Here is a 21,028-nt window from a genome sequence, read left to right on the forward strand (position 1 = left end):
AAATCAGGAGAGGAAGGCAGATTCTAAGAGTTGATCTGGGAACCTCAAATGTTTTCACTCTGTCACAAAGACTCCATGCCAAAGGCACAAGGGTCTATGTGGACATTATCCCTAGTCTACTCCAAGGAAAGAAAAGGAAAAAGAAGAGGGTTTTAGGGCTTCACTGAGCAAAATGGCAAAGCAACACAGTTTCCTTTCCTCCACCCATGTTTCCTTCAGTTTTCCAGTGGTCTTCATTGCCAAGAAATATCCTCCCAGATACTAAGCGTGAGACATACATTTCTCACTCTTAGAATCACAGAATGTGAGGGCTGGGAGGGTCTTAGGAAAATGGGCCACAGAGAGGAAGTAACATGGAGCAACGCTGTATGATCTCCTTGAGGGCAGGTACAGGTAACCCCTTGATTGAGCTCAAAATGCCTATTTGGTATAGACAGGTCCCAGGGAAACCAGGGCACTTGGGAACTTCGCTTGCTGCTCCAGTGCGATGGTTTGAACGTTCGTTCCCTCTGGATCATGCTGAAACTTAATCCTCAATGTAACAGTATCAGGGGGAGGTGATCTTTAAGAAGTGACTGGGTTATAAAGGGTCTGTCCTCATGACTGGGTTAATCCATTCACAGGTTAATGGGCTATCACGGGAGTGGAACAGTTATTGTGAGAGTAAGTCTGTTATTGAAGCCACTTTGGTTTTGTTTTGTGCCCCTCGTTCTGTGATGCCTTCTGCCGTGCTGTGATGCTGCATGAGGCCCCCACCAGCAGCCCACCCACAAGGTCACCTGATCCGGGACTGCCCAGCCTCCAGGACTGCAAAAAATAAATTTCTTTTCTTTATAAATTACCCAGTCTCAGGTACTCAATTACAGCAACAGAAAATGAACTAAGACATCTGGCAGCAGCTCTCCTATCTGGATGTGCACACGCACGTGTACATCACAGTCCCTGTTTTCTTAATAAACTTTTAAATAATTATGCCAATGTGCCATGTTCCACTCTCACTTCCATCCCACCTTTCCATCTCTCTGCTTCCTTTTTATAGTCTCTGACTCCTGGCCAAGCCCCAGTGCCCCACTGAGAGAACAGGTTGTGAAACTTACAAGGCCTAGTGAGACCCTGAGATGGGAGCTCCTTGGAGTTGCAGACAGGCTGGGGCACTTCAGACGCATCGGATCACCAGCCTCACACCCAGAGCTGTGACTTGGCCACACAGATGCGGAGGCCCTGTCCTCTCACCAAGGGGGGTTATTGGAATGAGTCAATGGGGTGCTTCACCAGGAGCATCACATGTTCTCTGCTGCAAGGGCAGACAGGGAGTCAACACTGGACAGCAGCAAATGGACGTCACGCTGCACCCACAAGATGACCTAATGCACCACTGAGGGAGCCACTGGGTAAAAGAGACACTTTGGAATAGTGCCCAAGCACCTTTCAGCTGGGCCTACTCTCAACCTTGATCTCTGCACAGCCCACCCCACTGCCACCTTGCAGATGAGACAGCAAACCCACGACCTCTCCTCAACTCCCCCTGGTGGGTTTCTGAGGAAGATGGCAGCTTCTTAATAACGGCACGCTGGAGAGTACCTAACATTTGCTTTTTGCTACGTGGGAGCTTATGATTGAACTGGCCTAGAGAGTACAAAATCGCTTCGATGTACAAAATTGCCCAGGAAAAGACAGCCCACCCTACCTGCTGCAAGTGGAAGTAATCGTGCACCAAAGACCGGGTGGGATGCGTCATCAAGCAAACCTGGATTTTAAGTCTGCCCCAGCCACTGAGCAGCCCGGCACAGCTGAGCTTCAGCTCTCTGTCTCTCTGTTCTCTCTTGTACAAAATAAGCTGAGGATGACGCCTTCTTCATGAGGGGCTGTGAGAAGTGGACCAGGTCACCTGTGTAAAATGCCCATCCCTGCCTGTTGAAGGGGGTTCTCCATAAACAACAGTTCTCTAAATAATGTCGTTTGTTATTGAAAGTCAACATGAAACTCATGAACAAATGGCTCTCAAACATTTGCTTAAAGGAAAAAAAAACACAACTAAAGCTCCCTCATGTTTAACAGAAACACATCACAACATAATTCCAAGTATTTCAAAGAAGAGGCCAGTGGTGTGGGTTATCCTCCAGCGTCCTCTGTGTGACAATATTAATCCTTCTTAGCACACAGGCGGCAACCACAACGAAAAGGCATGAAGGGGAGGCTTTGGCTTCCTGATAGCCATGGGGCCCATGGGGCTCCTGTGACATCTGAGTTAATTCCTGTGAAACTAAACAAAGCAGTAGAAATGTCCACAGTGAGCCCTGCACCGGGATGGAGGCAAGGGGCATGCAGCACCTGGCCTTCCTGCTAGATATGCCTGTGCACCTGGACTGACCGCCCTTGGAGGCAGCAAGCAAGCCTGCATGGGACCAGGAAACACCCCAGTTACCACACAGAGATTCAGGGTAGAAGCAAAGGGACTCTGAGACCTCCATCCCAGCTCAGTCACACATGGTATTTGATTTGGGGGAAGGACAGTTCCGCTGCGGAAACAAAAGCAGCTTGTAAACACCTGGCCTATGAGTGGTTAAAGTCCCCATAGGGTCTGACGTTCTATGGCTTAACCCTGTCACTGTGTCTAGTAGTCTGTAAATACGGTAAGGCCACCTGCCCTGAGGGAAACAGGACGTACAAGAGGAAAGTGGCACAGGTGTTGTTCTCTGTGTCTACACATGGTGCCAGCAGATGTGGGGGAGCCGCCCGGTCAGTACAGCCGGTCTGGGCCTCCTCTGCTTCCTCCTGCGGGATCCACAGGGAAGGCAGCCAGCCTGGGACCCTCCAGGAAATCCATTACAGTCACGTGGGCAGTCCCTCAGAATCACGGATACTGAACCCTCTTCAGCTTTGTACATCAACATCCCACATACTCCCCACCATGACACAGGAGAGAGGCCGCTTTGTTAGCTCAAGGTGCTGGTCACAGCCCAACGTTTGTAACTCCCAGAGGGAGCCCGAGCTCCACCAAGAATGACAGAAGTGGGCCACACAGGTTATTGCTCAAGGTCTATGCTGAGAGGGCTATGAATCACTAAGACATCTGGCTTGAGGACTTTCATCAGCTGCTCTACCTAAAATGCAACATTCTTTTTTTCTCCCAAACTGGATGGTCACCTGGGGGTGGGGGAGGAAAGCAAGGAAGGCTTGACCTTGTCTGTGTGTTTGTTCTGTGTCTGGCACAGCAGGTGGCTGGGTTACTGTGCTGTGGCCTCCCATCACTCCATTTTGCTTTCTGTTCCTTCACCAGCGCAGAGCAGAGCCCTGCAAAGGGGCTGCTGAGGCCAGGCAGAGCAGAGATCAAGTTCCACCTTCCAGGAGGAGACAACACGCCCGGGGCCCCGTGGTGGCTGCGCATGACAGCCTGGCTGCAGACTCCTGTGTGCTTCCATCTGTCACCTTCCAGTGCAATGTGACAGCAGCCCTCCGGAGATCCATCTGCTTCCCTGGAGTTCCATCCCGATTCCCCCACCCCACTGTGTCGTTGCCTAACTGGGCACATCCAAGATTAGGCAGCCTCAGCTGCAGCCCCCAGAAGGAAAGCTAAGAACCTCACATCAAGCTGCTAAAAAACAGACATGTTGAGATTGAGTGGTGAGAGGCGGGGAGCTAGTGATGGCCCACAGTCCCTGCAAGGCAATATAGAAGCTAAGATTGGAAAAGGGTAGGAGGAAACAAGGACATTTTCTTTTACTTAAAATAAAAGCATTTGCAAAGAGGTAGGTCTCAGAAATGCCTTTCAGTGTCCTCTAGGATCTCAGCAGAGGTCTAGACCAGAGGGCTCCTAATGTCCAAGTATTTAGAGAGACTACAGTGTCATTTGATCCCAGAAGCACCTGCTGAGGGCCAGCTCGATGCAAAAGTGCGCAGAGTTGCTTGGAGGAGATACAGACATAAACCACGTGGGTACCCATCCCCCTGCCAATCCCACAGCAGCCTCTATGCAGTGGGCTCTCTGCACCTGGTATGGTCGGTGTCGAGATGGACATCAGGTAGACCAGTTTCCCTCTGAGTAAGCGCAACATCCAGCACTCACCTGAACACAATCACATCCCCCCCAGTCCTCCCAGAAGCATGCAGGTTGTTCTTCCACTGAAGCTGAGTAGTGTCCCAGGATGCCACTAGATCAGAACACAGCATCCTAAAGCCAGACTCAAGATGAACCGTGAGCCAAGCAAACAAAAATCTCTGTCTAAGATCCAAGAGAACCAGACTCAAGACCCAACTGCAAATTAAATTCATGAGACCTTGGACCATTCCATGGTGCCATAAAGTCCCAGTATCATCATCTGTGATTTGGCTTGGTGAGAACTGCCCTGCTTCTCGCGGGGCTGCCATGGGGATCTATGCAATGACTGACAGAAATGACATCCACAAAGATGTGTGGTGCACACATGAGATTAGGGAGCTGAAAGCTGCTTCTTCTGGAGGCACCACTGACTCTCTAGTCTGACTATTTCACAACCATTTCAGGTACACACCGTGTACTGGATACAGAGAAAGGTGACTAGCCTCAGGAGTTTACGGAAAAGTAGGCGGCTATAACTGTGTGTGCTATCCCCCACACCCCACCAAAAAAAAAAAAAAAAAAAAAAAAACAGAAACAAGAAAAGAATTTGCCAGTCGGCAGCCAGGACTCCTGAGTGTCTGACACAATCTTCTATGAATCAGACAAGTCCCTTAACATGTAATCTGGGCTATTTTAGAACCCCCAATAAGCTTTAAATGGGTGAGGAGGGATTACCTTATTTTTAAAGGTCCCAGAGGGCTTGAAGCCATGTTATAATATTTTTATAGCCTCTTTTAGAGTCAGGAGCTGTAGGGATTTTGTACTCACCCTGAATTTAACTAGTACTTAAGTGAGCTGATTATAGCGCAAACACACTTCTCGTTCCACTGTGTGGTTGGAGAGGTGGACAGAGAAGCAGCTTCGGAAATTTACAGCACAGAAATAGCGTGTGGTCTGTCTCCTTGAAAAGAATCAATCCCTCTGTGACAACAGCTAGAAGACCAGCAAAGGGCCTGTAGCAAACAAAAGACAGCCATTAAAATGGGGCTTCTTCTCACCATATCCTTGTTTTGGGACACTGGAGAGGCGTTTCCAGTCTGGGAGACACCAACAAAGCCAGCTGCAGGCACGGAGCTGGGGCACAACAGACAGGGCAAGTCTGGCTGGAAAATCAGGGATCATCCAAGCAAAACATCTAGATACAGTGATGATTTTAAAAGAAATAACTAAGAAAGAAAATGCACCAGATACTTCCTAATTGGCTTTGCATGAAGGAGCAACTCTGTTTGGCTGTGGAAATGAACTGTGGATGGCAGGACGGGCTGGAACGGGCTGAGAAGAACAGACTTGTCTAGCCACTGGACAGCCCTGGGACCCCGCAGGCCTCTGATCATTCCTCTGTAACATGAAGGCTTTAAATGTAAGGGATGATCTTGCGGGTTTCATGGAGGAGAACCATGGAGGGAAGCCTTAGTTGATGGGTGTCACAGGTGCCCTAAACGTATTCCTATGTGGGCCTGAGCTGAATTTTATTTTTATTTATTTGGAAGACACTGGGCTTCCATAAGACTTCCATTGGAAAATGGATCACCACAAAACTACTCCCAAAATGTTGAAAACTCTGTACTGCATGATCCCTATGATTTCCTTTAAGCATTCCTATTTGGACACAACAGTGTTGCCTTACAGTAAAACAATCAAAAGAAAAAACGTCTCCTATCTTACCCTAACAAGCTCTGTCGCTGTGCTGCGGACACCCTAATAAACATGTTTGACAGTGAAATCCTGATTTGTCTCCAAATTTCAAGTCACACAAAAAAAATAGGGCAAAGAGGTATCCATTTTTAAGAACAACATTTATCTTCTTGGATAAGGTAGTGCATGGGTCACCTTATAAATGTTGATATATGTTTACTATAGGAAATAAGGTTAAAAAATTATAGAATGAAAATAATCTAGAATATCAACTTAATAGCAGCTAAGTTTACCAGTGCTGTGTTCTTTCTACATTTGCAAAGTGTGTCACATAGCCCTAGACTTACATGCATGAATTTAAAAATATTTTTTCTACACTGAAAATCTGTTGTGCCTACTTAATTGAAAATCTATGTAAGTGTCATGAAAAACCTATCAGTGAAGAGGTCCCATCTTCTTTGATGCTCCATCCAAATAATGAAACAGGTTTGAACCAAAGGGCCACCCAGGTCTTCAGTAGCAATAAAAATCAAATTGCAGACATCCACTTCCCTCATTATGATGAATTAGATTCTACAAAAACCCTTTCCACCAGGAAATAAATAAAGCCCAGTTAAAACAGATTGAACTAAAAAATAAATAAGCATCCTAGCTTATAAACCTGTAATTCAACTACAGAATTCTAAGGCTTTTAGAGTTTTTAGGAACTGAGAAGTTAAGACTTTTTTTTAACATTTTGTGAACACAGAAAAATATCAGTGGTGACTACGGAGAGAAGGGAAACAGAATGTATAACTTCCACACTATAAAAGAAAAAAAGGAGTAAAAATATAAAGAAACAAATACGCATTTTAAAAAACCAGAAAACAGCATAAAATCATCTGGAGAAAAAATCCAAATGTATTAAAGATCATAGGAAATAAATGGATTAAACTGGATACCCAAAAGAAAGAAATGGTAAACCTAAATCTTGAAAACAGATAAATATACCTAAAACCATAAGAAATTGGAGAAATCAGAAGTCAAAGAATGGAGAAAAGTGATCAAGAAAAATGCCAACCAAAAGAAAGCTATCAGACAAAATAGGCTTTAAGTTCAAGACCAGCCTGGCCAATATGGTAAAACCTGTCTCTACTAAAAACACAAAAAATTAGCAGGGCATGGTGGTGCGTGCCTGTAGTCCCAGCTACTCAGGAGGCTGAAGCAGAAGAATGGCTTGAACCCAGGAGGTGGAGGTTGCAGTGAGTTGAGATCATGCCAGTGCACTCCAACCTAGACAGAGCAAGACTGTCTCAAAAAAAAAAATAATAATAATAATAATAAAGCATAACTAGAGAAAAAGAAGGTAATATATTATCAAAGGCTCAATTCATTAAGAAGCCATAAAATTCTAAATTTGTATACATCAAATAACTTCAAAATATACAAAGCAAAAACAACAGACTTACTGAGAAAAATGCCAAGCACATCACTGCACTGAGAAAACCCACCTTACACTGCTTTAAAATGCAAACATGCAAAACCAGTAAAAATGTAGAAAATTTGAAAAGCACTGTAAACAATCTTGATGTGATAGATTGTAAAACCCAGAACCAACAAACTGGGAATTCCCAGTTTTCTCAAAAATACACAGAACATTCACAAAAGCTGACATTATGCTGGGACATAAAGAAGAAGTCAGCAGATTTCAAATAAATGGTATCACATGGACCATATGTTCTGACCTCAATGCAGTTAAGACAGATATTGATAATGTAAAGATTCCCCACGTTTGAAAATTGTGAAAAACTTATCAATAACTCATGGGTTGGCTGGGCACAATGGCTCATGCATGCAATCCCGACACTTTGGGAGGCTGATGCGGGTGGATCACCTGAGGTCAGGAGTTCGAGAACAGTCTGACCAACATAGAGAAATCCTGTCTTTACCGAAAATACAAAATTAGCCGGGCATGGTGGTGGGTGCCTGTAATCCCAGCTACTTGGGAGGCTGAGGCAGGAGAATGTTTGAACCCGGGAGGCGGAGGTTGTGGTGAACCGAGATTGTGCCATTGCACTCCAGCCTGGGCAACAAGAGTGAGACTCTGTCTCAAAATAAATAAATAAATAAAATAATGGATTACATAAAAATATGTAACTTAAAAAATATGTAGAACTAAATATTAATGAGAATGTTATTAAAGAAAACTTATGAGATGCCATTAAAGCAGTACTGAGAAGAAAAATTTTTTTGAGACAGAGTTTTGCTCTTGTGGCCCAGGCTGGAGTGCAGTGGCACCATCTCAGCTCGCTGCAACCTCTGCCTCCCTGGTTCAAGTGATTCTCCTGCCTCAGCCTCAGAAATAGCTGCGATTACAGGCACCCACCACCATGCCTGGCTAATTGTTTATATTTTTAGTAGACGTGGGAGATGGGGTTTCATCACGTCGGCCAGGCTGGTCTCAAACTCCTGACCCCAGGTGATACACCTGCTTTGGCCTCCCAAAGTGCTGGGATTACACGTGTGAGCCACTGCAGCCAGCCCTGAGAAGAAAATTTATAATCTTAAATGTTTATATTTTAACAACAGGGCTAAAAATTATTGAGCTGTTTTTAGCTGAACAAGTTAGAAAAACAACTACAGCCCAAACTCAGAGCAAAAGAAGACCTATTGCAAACAAAAGCAAAAATAAATAAAACACAAAGTAAAGTTACAATACAGAGGGGTCAACAAAGTCAAGAATGTTATTCTTTGAAAATCATAATAAATGAACAATCTGGAAGGTTGGTTGAGGAGGAAAAAATAACAATTGTATTGTAACAAATAATATAAGTGATTTTAAAATCTGTGAATAATTTTATGCTAATCATATTGAAAAGCAAGGAATTATGAACACACTCCTAAAGAAATACAACTTAACCTGCGCAGCATTGTAAGATTCCATCTGGATTCTCTTCTACACATCTGGATACTATTTGTTCATTTTTTATTTTTTTTAAGTTATATATATATATATATGCAAATATATATCTTAGTTTATATATATATATTTATAAATATATAGCTTAAGAAAATTGAAGAAGAAACAAGTATACATAATCTTACAAACTTTGAAAAAAATTGATTAGAAATCTTCCTACAATGAAATCACTAGGTCTCGTTTTCAGTTGAGTACTACCAAAATTTCAATAGCAGATAATATAAATCATACACAAAATCTTCTGATGAATTAGGAAAAATAGGGAAAAAAAACAAAACACAAAACATCCCTCTTAAATCAGACAAAAACAGTTAAGGAAAGAAAAAAATATACGCCAAACTCTCTCATGAGTAAAGAAGCAAAAATTTAAAACAAAATATGAACAAATAGAATCCAGATGTATGTCAGATGTGTATTTAAACAAGCTAGATTTATCTTAGAAGTATAAGAGAATTTAACATTTGAATATACTGTAAGTATAATAGAACATAATAAAAACAGTGAGCACCACATGGTCCTCTTAATAGATGCAGAACAAGTCTTTGATGAAATTCAACATGTATTTATGATTAAAAACATAGAATACAACTCTACAAATCAGAAACACAAGGTAATTTCCTTAGCCTAACAAAGGACATTTAGAAAAATATGATAGCAAACATATTCTTGTTTCCCTATAAAACTCAGGCTAGAGGAAAGAATATCTGCCATTACTTCAATTCAACAATGTACCTTGGACTGTAACGCAAAAATGAAAATAATAAAAAGAAATCAAAAGTATAAGAACTGAAAATGAATAAACAATACTTTCATTATTTATAAAATACATTATATATACAAGAATCTATAGACAAAATATTAAGAATACCAAAGGTTAGTAAAGTGACTGCATGCAAGATCAATATTAAAAAGGTAATTACATTTATGCACTCCAGCAAAGATTTCATTTCCAAAGGTATAAAAGAAACTAAGGTACTAGGAGCAAATTCAACAAAAGATAAGTAAGGCATATATCTAGAGAAAAGTACAAAATACAGAAGAAGTTTAAGGCATAAATACATGGATAGTGATATACTGTTCATGGATGAGAAAAGCCAGTATCACAGAATATATCAATTCTTTCTAAACTGATCTACAGGATACAAGGTTTAGCAATCAAGAATGCTTGAAATAGCAAGGGAAGATTAGTAGGTAGTTCAGGGGAAAGGTGGGGTGCCAGGGCACCAAGATATAGGAGCACCATTCACATCCACAATGCTTTTGTTTGAAAGATAGGCTAATGGACATTCATTAATTATGCTTCAAAACTTACATAATGAAGTTTTCCACAGGTCAAATTCTTTTGAATACAGCTCTTTAAATGCACTGCTTGGAACAATAATATGGCACAATCCTGTTTTCATTAAAAGGTGGGTATCTTTTTATCCCTCCTAAATTTTCTAGAGGGGTAAATCAAAAAATAAAAATTAATAATAATAATGATGATGATCATTTTTCTCTGGGGAAGAAGATAGAGAATTTAAATTTTTAGTTAATACACTCTCTGTAGTTTAATAATTTTACTGTGTATGTATATTTATTTTTAAAATAAATTATCCATAATTACTTAACTAAGTAATTCCTTAGAAAATTTTCAGAACTCAAATACAAAAGTTAAGATTAAGAGCAAAGACAGATCCTGAATGAATCCTGAAAATCCAATGTTGATCTGTCAATGAATTTAAAGAACACATAACTACCCTGACTGAGTTCAGGTCTTTGAAATGGAAGTCCTGGATTTTGTTCACGCCCTCCTCACTTCACTGTCTCTTTCGCCAGAGACTCAGCTCTGTGCTAAAAAGGCCTAGACTGCCTCCAGGGCCAGCTCTCAAAGTCCGTGGATTTCGCGATCCTTTTAATAAAGAGGATGTCCTTTAATTCCTGTCCTATATGAGAACCTTCCTTGGACCATGTCTTTCAATGCATTCTCTAGTCTACCAGAAGTTTCTTGATTTCCTTGAAAGAAAGAAAAAGGACTGTGAAATGCCTTCCCCAGGCTAACCCTCTCTTCAGAGATTCTGAAATGTGATTTTTTTCCTCCATCCTGGAACAATTTATATATAAACCTCCTGTTTGTAGTTAATGCTCACGTTCAGTTGACTTACTCACGTAATAGGGAAATAGCAGGCTCTTCATTCGGATTCCAAACCTCAAATTGCATTAGACTTGCTTTCTGGGAGGTGTCGATGATAATATTAAACTCTCTGGAGCTGACTTTAGCCTGCACCAAAGTTTCAACTTGAATTGGGCAAAGGAGACCCAGAGGACCGAGACAAGGATCAAAAGCACCATGTGGTCATCTTGCATGGCCTACGCTCTAAGGGATGGACAGACACCCCAGAGCCCACAGGTGTCTTTCCTCTGCTTCCAGTGACCTCGTCCACCAAGGGACTTCACAGTGGCATTCCTAATCTCTGCAAAATAATTCATCTGATTTCAATATGTGCTTCCTCCTACAGCTGGCTGGACACCATTATTTCTGGTACTCAAGTTCTCTTCTGAAGCTCATAAAATACCAGCTGATAGCCCTTAAAATGGCTCCTCCAAAACACCAATGTTCAGAAATGATCCGCTCCATTCCCACCACACCCAAGCCCATCTGGATCCTGCCAGGTCTTAAAATCCTAAATCACTTCCATTTGGAATCAAGATGTTTTCCAAGATGTTCTAATCTCCCCTGCTTTCCTGGTGCTAAAAGTCACCTCTTAAGGGTCCCTCCAAAACTTTTATCAGGCAGAAAGTTAAGGCGGGACTTGAAAATGGAGCATCCTGTGCTTGTTCCAACTCCACCAGTGGCCCGTTGCCTCATCTTGAGCAAGCTTTGTTCAGTCTTTGTTTTCTCAGGTGGATGACAGGAAGCACTATGGCTCACAGGGGCACTGTGTAAGCTGGCAAAATAACCATGCAAATGGAAATTCATTTATAAACATCAAAATGATAAACAAATGATAGCTGTCAGCAGCAATCACGTGTCATTTCATGTGTCCATAGACCTCTGGGCAGGATCCAAACTTGCATGGCTCCAGGAGCTTGAGAATAAAAATCAGCCTCCTCTAAGGCTGTCCCTTCTTTCTGTGCTGCGAACAAAAGACACCCCTCAGCCAGATCTGAATCTCCCAAATTCCTGCAGCCCAGCAGCACCATCAGAGTATTCTCCCCTGAGAGGACAAAACATATAGACCATCTCAACACCTAGTCTTCCTTGCAGCTGGGAGCAACAGAGCTCTCTGGTATCTTGTTTGTATCTGCTGAGTTTCCATGATTTAGCATAGCTGCACCAGGTACATACACTGACCTCCTTCCCTCTTCCCTCAGGACCTAGACTGGGCTACAAGTGGTCATTTAATGTGCTTTTAGTTCTTACCCTGTAGCTAACATGTGAGTGGCTAATATGTGAATGTTGATTACACGTTATGAACAATTTCCCCACCCTTCAACACATCTGATCCTGAGAGAGAGCCTCTGCCATTCCCATTGTACACTTAAGAAATCCAGGCTCCGAGAGGAAACGGCTTCTCCAGATCACGTGGGTAGGACAGCGAAGAGCCAGGCCTCTCCGACTCTCCAGCTCCACCTCTTCCCACTGACCCTCTCATCTGCTCTGTGTGGCCTGCAGTGGAGGCTGCCCTCTTTTTTGGCTTAAATATGGCTTAAAATAATTTTTAAAAACTACTCAGGCCCTTTGCATGTCCCCCAGTTGCCATCAAAAAACTTCATAAGAACTACAAATTGCTGAAAATGATGTAACTTCTGGCATATTGCCTTTTAAAAAATAAGTTGTTATGTATAATTTTTTTCTTTCTGGTGCTACAAAGAAAAATTAATACTGAGACAAAGGATCTCTCAGCAAAGCAATTCTTTTTACTTCCTGAAGAAAGGGTACTTCCGTTAGCAATCTCACCAGGAGAGTACAATGAACAAAGGAAAGTAGACATATTTATTTCTTACGCATGTGGGGTTGTCCTTACTGCTGTGTCTGATCTCCGTTGGCTGGAGCCAGACCTCACAATCTAAACTAAAACCTGATTGGCTAATAACTTGAAACTTTTTTCTAAACAGATAAAAGCAATGGAGAGCAAAAAAAAAAGGACGTCCAAATAAGGAAGAAACATAGGCTGCAACCTGGGACATGCCTGTGAGCACGTCCAGCAGATATCTTGGTTAAAGTACAAAGACATAGAATGTAGTACATGTCTGTATGCATGTCTAGCAGCTACGTAGGATAGGGCTTCTAGCAAAAAGCAAGAAGGCTCTTGAAGAAAGTGTTTAAAACAAACTATTAGGTCTAACACTTATGGATTTTTCTTAATAAAGAAAGGAAACTTTGAAGAGGAACTTTTCTACTTCTCACATAAGTCAATGTCAGTAAAAAAAGATTTAGTTTTTGGCCTATCACTATTTTATATATGTAGAAACTTTCTTCTTGGGTAGAAATTTTATAGCATTTCTTTATTTCTCTGAAACTATATTACCGTTGTTATTCTCCTGACATAATTTTTACTTCATGTAATGTAATCTAGGATTCTTTGTCTATATTTTATTATCAGAAATATTTTACTGATTTTAAAAATTAAGAAAAGTATTAATTTTTGAAATAGCTTGTTACCATAAGGTTCCTACTATTAAAAATTACTGCAATTGTAATGATTCTATAATTAATACAAACAGGATAAATATAAAATTAATGTATATTTTTTAAATCTAAAAAATAAACTTCTATTGAAAATAGAAGAATTTGGATTTTTTCTCTTAAAGTTTGTATATCTACAGATAAATATTACTTATATGTGTAATAAGACAATTCAAGATCAATTTTGTTCCAATTTTCCATTTTTATAGCTATAATAACTTCACTAATTTGTTCACATACATACACAGATGGACTAGAAGATACATTGTAAAAATGGAACCCAAGTCTTTGAACTTCTATGTATATGCCAAAAATAACATAGTAATGCAAGAAAAACTAACTTTAAGTGATCAGCTGACAACTTAATCAGCAGATCTTCCCACAAAAGTAAACCTTTGGGAACCACCAGATATGCAAAAGAATGTACAACCAAGACAATAGTCATTCAGGTCCCAATTTCTGGGAAATACATCAAGAGACTCTACTAAGACTTTATAAATAACTGTACTCATTACTTTTTCACTTAGAGGCACCTTGTTTAAGTTAATATACTCAGAACGAGCTTGAAAAAAATCTTAATATGTGATTTTATTAAAAATGCTTCAGTTACATGTTTGTCAACATTATTTGTATGTTTAGCTCATTCTAATAACCTGAGAAACAAAGGAGTTCTCACTATCAAATCGATCAGACCTTTGTTCTACCAGGAGAGGTTTCACCTTATCTTTAAATTCAAGCAAATGTTTTCACAATGACTATATATTTATGTACATACAATTATATGTATTATATTTATATCATATACATTTAGAGAGAGAGAAAGAAGGAAAAATAATTGTTAAAGTGCTGAAAGATAAATTATGAAACACAACTCATAAAACAGATTATTAAAATCAGTAAGGTCAGGCTTAAAACAAGATCGAGGTGACTGAATTATGTTGCCCATTTTATAACAAATTATAAAGGCAATATACTAATGGTGTTCTTATTAATACTTAATAAAGCAGTGTTAAATGGAGCTAAAATTAGAAGTTATTTATGAAGCTATAAGTCTGAGAGCAGGTATGATATTTCTTTCATTATTGTATGTGCATGTGTCTATGAAACTGTTGTTAAATTTTTGGGAACAATCAAAAGAAACTATATGTTTAAAATCAGGACAAATATACATTCGTTTTTGTTAAGCCTCATGACCCAACATTTCCTACTGAATCTTCTTCCCTTTATCCCAGAAGCACAACATCACTCAATCAACCATCCAGAACCCTTTTGTTTTGAATCGCATCACTATCCTTGACACATCTGAATGGTTCTCCCTGCCCAGGAGACAGATTCTACCTCTTCCCGACCGCAAATCTTCAGCCTCTAGGCCCTAAGGGCCCCCTCAAGTTCTGCTGTCCAAGGGCCCAAGTTCTCCTCCTCTCCTTTCCTCACAGCAGATTCAAAACTGTCTTGGTTGTGAGGATTCTTCTAGCAATCAGCATCCATTTCTCATTGACTTATTTTTACTCTGGCCCGTGCTCAAGTTTTGGGAACTGGATTCCACATCCTCAGCTTGTCAACATTACTCAAAAAAAAAAAAAAAATCAACAAAATAAACCACATTCTTACAAACAGAAGTCAGCCTATGTCTTCTCATTTATCCTCGGGGCCTCAAGCATGAGACCTTGCACATAGTGGATGCTCATTAAATGCCGACTTGATCTTTCTAGAGACATCTGTCTTATCATAGAAAACAGGCACTTGGCGTTCTCTCTGCCCCTCCAATATGGCATGTGTAAACACAGGGAAGGCTCAAAGAAGACTGACCCAGCAACAGACTGACTTCACATCGTAGCCTAGAGCACAGTACATGGAGGAACATGGCCCGAAGCACTTAAACACAAAGTTAAACAAACCCCAGAAAGCTGTAACTGAGCTCAGTGTGGAAAATGTGGTTGTTAGGATGGATTTTCACAACACCATCAGCCGCTGCATCTCAGAACAGCATCTCTGTTTCCATTTCTAAAAATACTGCTCATTTCTCCATGTCAGCAACTCTGAAACCATGAGAAACTGGAGCCAGGTATTGATGTTTTTGCTTCTGGTTCATGCTTTAAAAATGACCTTTGCCCTAAAGGCTAACCAGTCAGACCAGCAATGAGCCGGCCACACAAAGCTGTAGGTCCCCAGACGTGGCCGGTCCCAAGGCTGAGTGATGGTCAAGGCCAAGGCCAAGGCCAAGTTTCTTAACCAAAGATTTCTTTTCTTTTTAAACTACTGATATTTTCCACTTGGGAAAAACAAAACAAAACAGAACAGAACAAAAACCTGCATTTCAGATTTAACTACTTCAGTCATAGAAGGCTGAATGGTTTATAGTCCACAAAAACCATTTCTCTTTATAAATCCTAACCATTAAAAAACATCTTTGCATGTGCCGGAATGTCATTTTCTAGTATTTTGGCCACTTCACCATGACTCTTTTGTGAATATGAAGTCACTTCACAGTTCTTGGGCTTTGTTTGAGACAGATTCCCAAACAGAGCGTCCTGGGAGGTGGGCATGGCCAACAGAGAGAACACAAAATTCCACTTGGCCTCGTGATGAGTTTTCTCCAGGGTGCTTTAATGTCCCCCTCACCCCAGAGGAGTCTGTATCTCATGACCAGTAAGTGCACTGCAAGGAAAGATGCAATAATCCTAATCTGCTAAAGTTAAGATTAAAAAATAAACATACATCTGGAATGCACTTATTTTCCAAGGAATGGAAGAGGAAGTGAGAGGGAAGCTCCAAATGTCAACCTTCACAGTGGCCACATCTGGGTCACAGTGTCCCAGCCAGGAAATGCAACAGTGACACCTTAGCAATGCCTTCCCAGGATCACCAAAGAGGTAAGTAGGCAATCGAGTAGGTGGAAGGGAAGATCTCCCCAGCAGCCGTTTTAAAGTAAAGACAATGAAAATGGGAGGCAGGATGACTGAGGAGCCAGGCTTGCAGGCAGGAACGCTGGAACTTGGGGCTCCCGCAGACACCCCGTAAGCTGGTTCCTCGCACCACCTCAGATCATTGCCTGTGCCACTGTGAATCCCACAGCGCCCAGCACCCTCCCGCATCTCCAGTGGCTCCTCCTCTGCTCCTTCCTCCCTCCGCCCTGCTGTCCCTTCCCCTCACCTCCCTGTCTCCACGCTCCCTGAGATTAGAATCCTGTCTCCCCAGCACACACTACCAACTCCACCCACACTTTCACTGTGTCCCTCTCAGCTTGGCCAAAACATCTCTCAGTTCTTGACCTCCTGCATGTATCAGCTCCCCCGCAGGGCTATCTGGAGAAGCATTCAATCACCCAGAGTGGCTCTTTGAATCTGAAGCCAGAGCTTCGAGTGGGCTCTGAAGGCCATCAGATGGCTGCTCTGCACCTCCTCTCTAGAGGACTTTCTGCTGCCTGCTGGTCTCTGCAAACTTCCAATCCCTCCTCCACGTGGCATGCTCAGATGCTGGCTTTGACTCCCACTTCACAAAGAAAGGTCGGCAATCAGAAGAGAACTGCACAGTGTCCTCCTAGTACCACCCACGCATGTATCTGTCATTTGATCCATCCCCACTGATAACTATCCACGTTCCTCCTAAAGCCAGTGACTCCACGTGTCTACAAACCCATCTCTCTCTCCTACTCAAGAAGTGTCTTCAGCAACCTCCATCCCATGTAATCCATATTTTCCTCTCTACTGAATCGCCCCTTATCAACATGCTGATAATGCTTCCAACTGAAAACTAATTCTAAGCTTTTTTACTACCAGATGTCACCTCAGACTCTGCTCCCTTTTGCAGCAGCTCAAGTGAGTTGTCCAGAGTCCCTGTCTCCACATCGTCCCCTGCACCCTTCTCTCCAATCCAGCTCGTGTTGCCACAGGCACCAGACCACTGGCCCCGGCTGATCCGAGCCTCCCTTCTCAGTCCTCCTCCCCAGGCTCTGGGTTTCCCCGCATCTCCCTGGTTGTTCTCTCTTGGTCTCCTTTCCTGGCTTGTCGTCTTCTGCTCCTCATGAAACTGGAATGTCCCAGGGCCCAGTCCTTACAGCTCCTCTCTTCTTTCACTGGGGGTCTCATCTGATCTCATTCCTTGAAATACCAACCAGAGGCCAAAGACTCCTATCACCTCTCCGGCACAGACTGCCCTCTTCAACGATCTGGATAGGAGCATCCACTCGGCATCTCCATGTGGGTGTCTTATAATCTTCTCGCACTCAACAAGTTCAAAACTGAACTCAGAATCTGTCTCTCTGTTGTTTTTTTTTGTTTGTTTTTTGTTTTTTTTGAGACGGAGTTTTGCTCTTGTTACCCAGGCTGGAGTGCAGTGCCGCAATCTCGGCTCACTGCAGCCTCTGACTCCCAGGTTTCAAGCAATTGTCCTGACTCAGCCTTCCAAGTAACTGTGATTAGGCATCTGCCATCATGCCCCACTAATTTTCATATTTTGAGTAGAAGGGGTTTTGCCATGTTGGCCAGGCTAGTCTTGAACTCCTGACCTCAGGTGATCCACCCACCTCGGCCTCCCGCATGAACCACTGCACTCAGCCTCTGAATCCCTTTTTGCACCCAAACCTCCTCTAGCTGCAAACTACTCCATCTCCATGATGGCAACTCCATCTAGTGACTCAAACTAAAGTCCCTGGAATCAACACAGGCTTTCCCCTTTTCCTCATCTCACAACCACTCTGTAAGGACATGGTAAGGGCTCTGTCTTCAAGCTGTATCCTGAATGTGGCCACTCTTCTCTGTTGCTGCTGCCATCACCAGTGTGCCCCACTGCCTCATGTCTGGATTACTGCAGTAGATTTCTCCAATGACCCCTGAGATGGTCTCCTGGATTCTACCCTTGTCCTCCACCCTCTGCAATGGCCTCTGAGATGGTCTCCTAGACTCTGGCCTTGTCTTCCATTTCTACATCTCGTTCAAGACAGTCTCCACCTTCTACCTTTGTCCACCACCCTCTAGAGTTTATTCTCAATGTGGAGGCCAGAATAAGCCTATTAAAATGAAACAGACTCTGCTTCTCTGCTTAAAACCCTACACTGATTTCCCGTCATGAACCTAGAATTCCCAACAGCTTGCAATGCCAGGCACAGCCAGGTCCTGCTACTTCCCAGCCAGCCCCAACTCATGGCTCTGTGCTGCGTCCTTCCAGCCACCCTGGCCTGCGTCTCCTCCAGCTGTCAGTACGCTGCAGCTACCAGTCCTTCTCTCTACAGCGCTCTTGCCCAGATGCTAAGTGGCTAGTTCCTGCACCCGCTTCAAGTCCATGTTCAATTTCACCTTTAGAGACCTCCCTGACCCCCCACTTAAAACTACAACCTGCCCCATCCCACTAAACATGGTCTACTTTTTCTTTTCTCTACAATATCTAGATCTTGTTGCATAGCATATAATTTGCTTCCACCACTGTCAAATGGAAATTGTCTGTATCTTCCTGCCTGTCCCCACGCCATCCTCCACTTGTACTCCCCAAAACGCAGAATCTTCGTGAGAGCAGGCACTGGTACTGCTCCACTGTGTTCTGTGTTAGAGCTGTGCCTGGCACGTGCAGCAGCTCAGTCCATGTGTTCTCAATGCACTAGTGAATCAGGGAGATCTAAAACAGGAGACGCAAAAGATTGTCATAAGCAGCAAATGAACAAACCTGGAATTCTTTCCAAAGTATAAATAACTACAATAGCACAAAATAATGTATTGAACACTATCTTAAAATTCATTCCAGGGAAACCTACTAGAAAACTGCCTATATGGCGTGGCTTAAGAGGTATAGAAAAATCCACCCAGGCAGGCCTACCAACAATGGCCTGAGATTCCACTAAGAAGAGATCAAGGAAGGTTTGCAAGTCTTCATTTTCCAAATTCAAAGTTACCTCTGAGAAGTCCAGAGGGCAGGAGAGGAAATATCTTCAGGCCAGGTCCTGGTGTCCTGCTGTGCTTATGCACACCCAGACGGCTCTGCCTTCAGGTCAGGCGCACATAGGGAGAAGCAGGAGAACGTCTCTGGCACCAGGGCTCCCTGAAGAGCTGGGGGAGGCTGGGGGCATGTCACAGTCCGCAGGGTGCTGGATGCCTAAGAAACAACAGAAGGACATAGGCAGTTAGAGGAGCAGGGAAGAGAAGAGCAGGATACAAAGGCTTTCCCACCTTCAAGCCCAGGGGAAAGGCTACTGACATCATTAGAAATCTTATCCAGTCAGAGATTTGTGAAGCATAATAGTACACTGGAGAAAAAAAACTGAGGTTTACTATGTTTAAAAAAATCTGCCAAAAAGTTAATGGATAAATCCATCAACACAGACAATTCTGAGATAACAAACTGTCCCTCAAGCTTCATTCTGTCCCCTCCTTTTCAATCACAGCCATTCAGCTTTGCCCCGTGAGTCTCCTATAAAGAGAGGTGCAAATCCACAGAAAAGTTGGCTCCTCAGGGCAACAATGAAAAAAACTAACTCAAAAGTACATAATAAAATAAAAATAGAATTAAAAGAGGATAAAATAAACCAATAAAAAAGAAGGCAAAACAGAAGAGGAGACGAACACAAAGCAACATTAAGATCCATGGAAAACAAATAGTAAAATGGCAGACATAAATTCAACATTATCAGTAATTACACTAAATGGTTTAAACACTCCATTCACACGGCAGGAATTGGTTGAATGAGTAACAACTCTATGTTATTACGAGAAACATACTTTAGAATAGCACCAGAAAGAATACTTAAAAACAAATTTAACAAAAGATGTGTAAGATCTGTATATTAGCAACTACTAAAACATCTTTAAAAGAAATTAAAGAAGCCCTAAAAAGATAGACATCCCATGTTCATGGATGGAAGACAATGTTGTTAAGACAGCAACATTTTCCAAATTAATATATTAACAGACTGATTAATTGGTGAATAGACTACATGTAATCTCTATGAAAATCACAAGTGCCTTTTTTAAATAAAAATTGACAAGCTGATCCTAAAATTCACCAAGAAATCCAAGACACGCTTAATAGTCAAAAGAATCTTAAAAAAAAAAAAATTGGAGGAGTTACACTTCTTAATATCAAAACTTACTTATAAAGTTATATTAATCAAGATAGTGTAATAGTGACATAAGGATGGACATATGGATTAATGGATTAGAAGTGACAGTCCAAAAGTAAGTCCCTATGTTTATGGTTAATTGATTCTTGACAAGAGTGTCATGACATTTCAATAGGTAAATGATAGTGCTTTAAAAAAAAAAAAAAAAAAACAAATAGTGCTGAAAAACTGAATCTAGACACAGACTTTAAACCTTTTACAAAACCTAACAGCAAATGAATCATAGACCTAAATATAATAGCTAAATTTATAAAACTCTAAGAATAAAACATAAAAGTAAATTTTTATGACCACATATGAAGAAATAGTTTCTTAAATATGGCACTAAAAGCAAAAAGAAGAAAAAATAGATAAATTGCAATTCATCACAGTTAAAATTGTTTGTATGTCAAAAACGCCATCGAGGGAGCAAAAAGACAACCCACAGAATGCAAAACAGCATCTGCAAATCATATATCTGATAAAGGCCTCAGATTCAGAATATATAAAGAATACTTAACAATAAAGAGACAACTCAAATATAAGTATGGGCAAAGGATGGAAATAGACATTTCTCCA

At 41.8% G+C, this 21,028-nt stretch overlaps 1 protein-coding gene across 7 annotated transcripts in view; it reads right to left on the reverse strand.

Moving 5' to 3' along the window:
• Window positions 1-21,028, reverse strand: part of RNF144A (ring finger protein 144A) — a 157,591-nt gene that overhangs the window by 115,828 nt on the left and 20,735 nt on the right. For 5 of the 7 annotated variants that reach the window (XM_032294220.1, XM_032294216.1, XM_032294217.1 and 2 more), the window contains exon 2: window positions 19,247-19,446. The exons of 1 other annotated variant lie outside the window; for it this stretch is intronic. The gene's annotated coding sequence lies outside the window, so the exon portion shown is untranslated. Of the gene's footprint in view, window positions 1-19,246; window positions 19,447-21,028 lie in introns of those variants that run through there. One more of the 7 variants, XM_032294222.1, reaches the window with a different exon arrangement.

This window comes from Sapajus apella, unplaced genomic scaffold (assembly GCF_009761245.1).
Source record: "Sapajus apella isolate SASKATOON/1434 unplaced genomic scaffold, GSC_monkey_1.0 scaffold31, whole genome shotgun sequence".
NCBI classification, from domain to species: domain Eukaryota; kingdom Metazoa; phylum Chordata; class Mammalia; order Primates; family Cebidae; genus Sapajus; species Sapajus apella.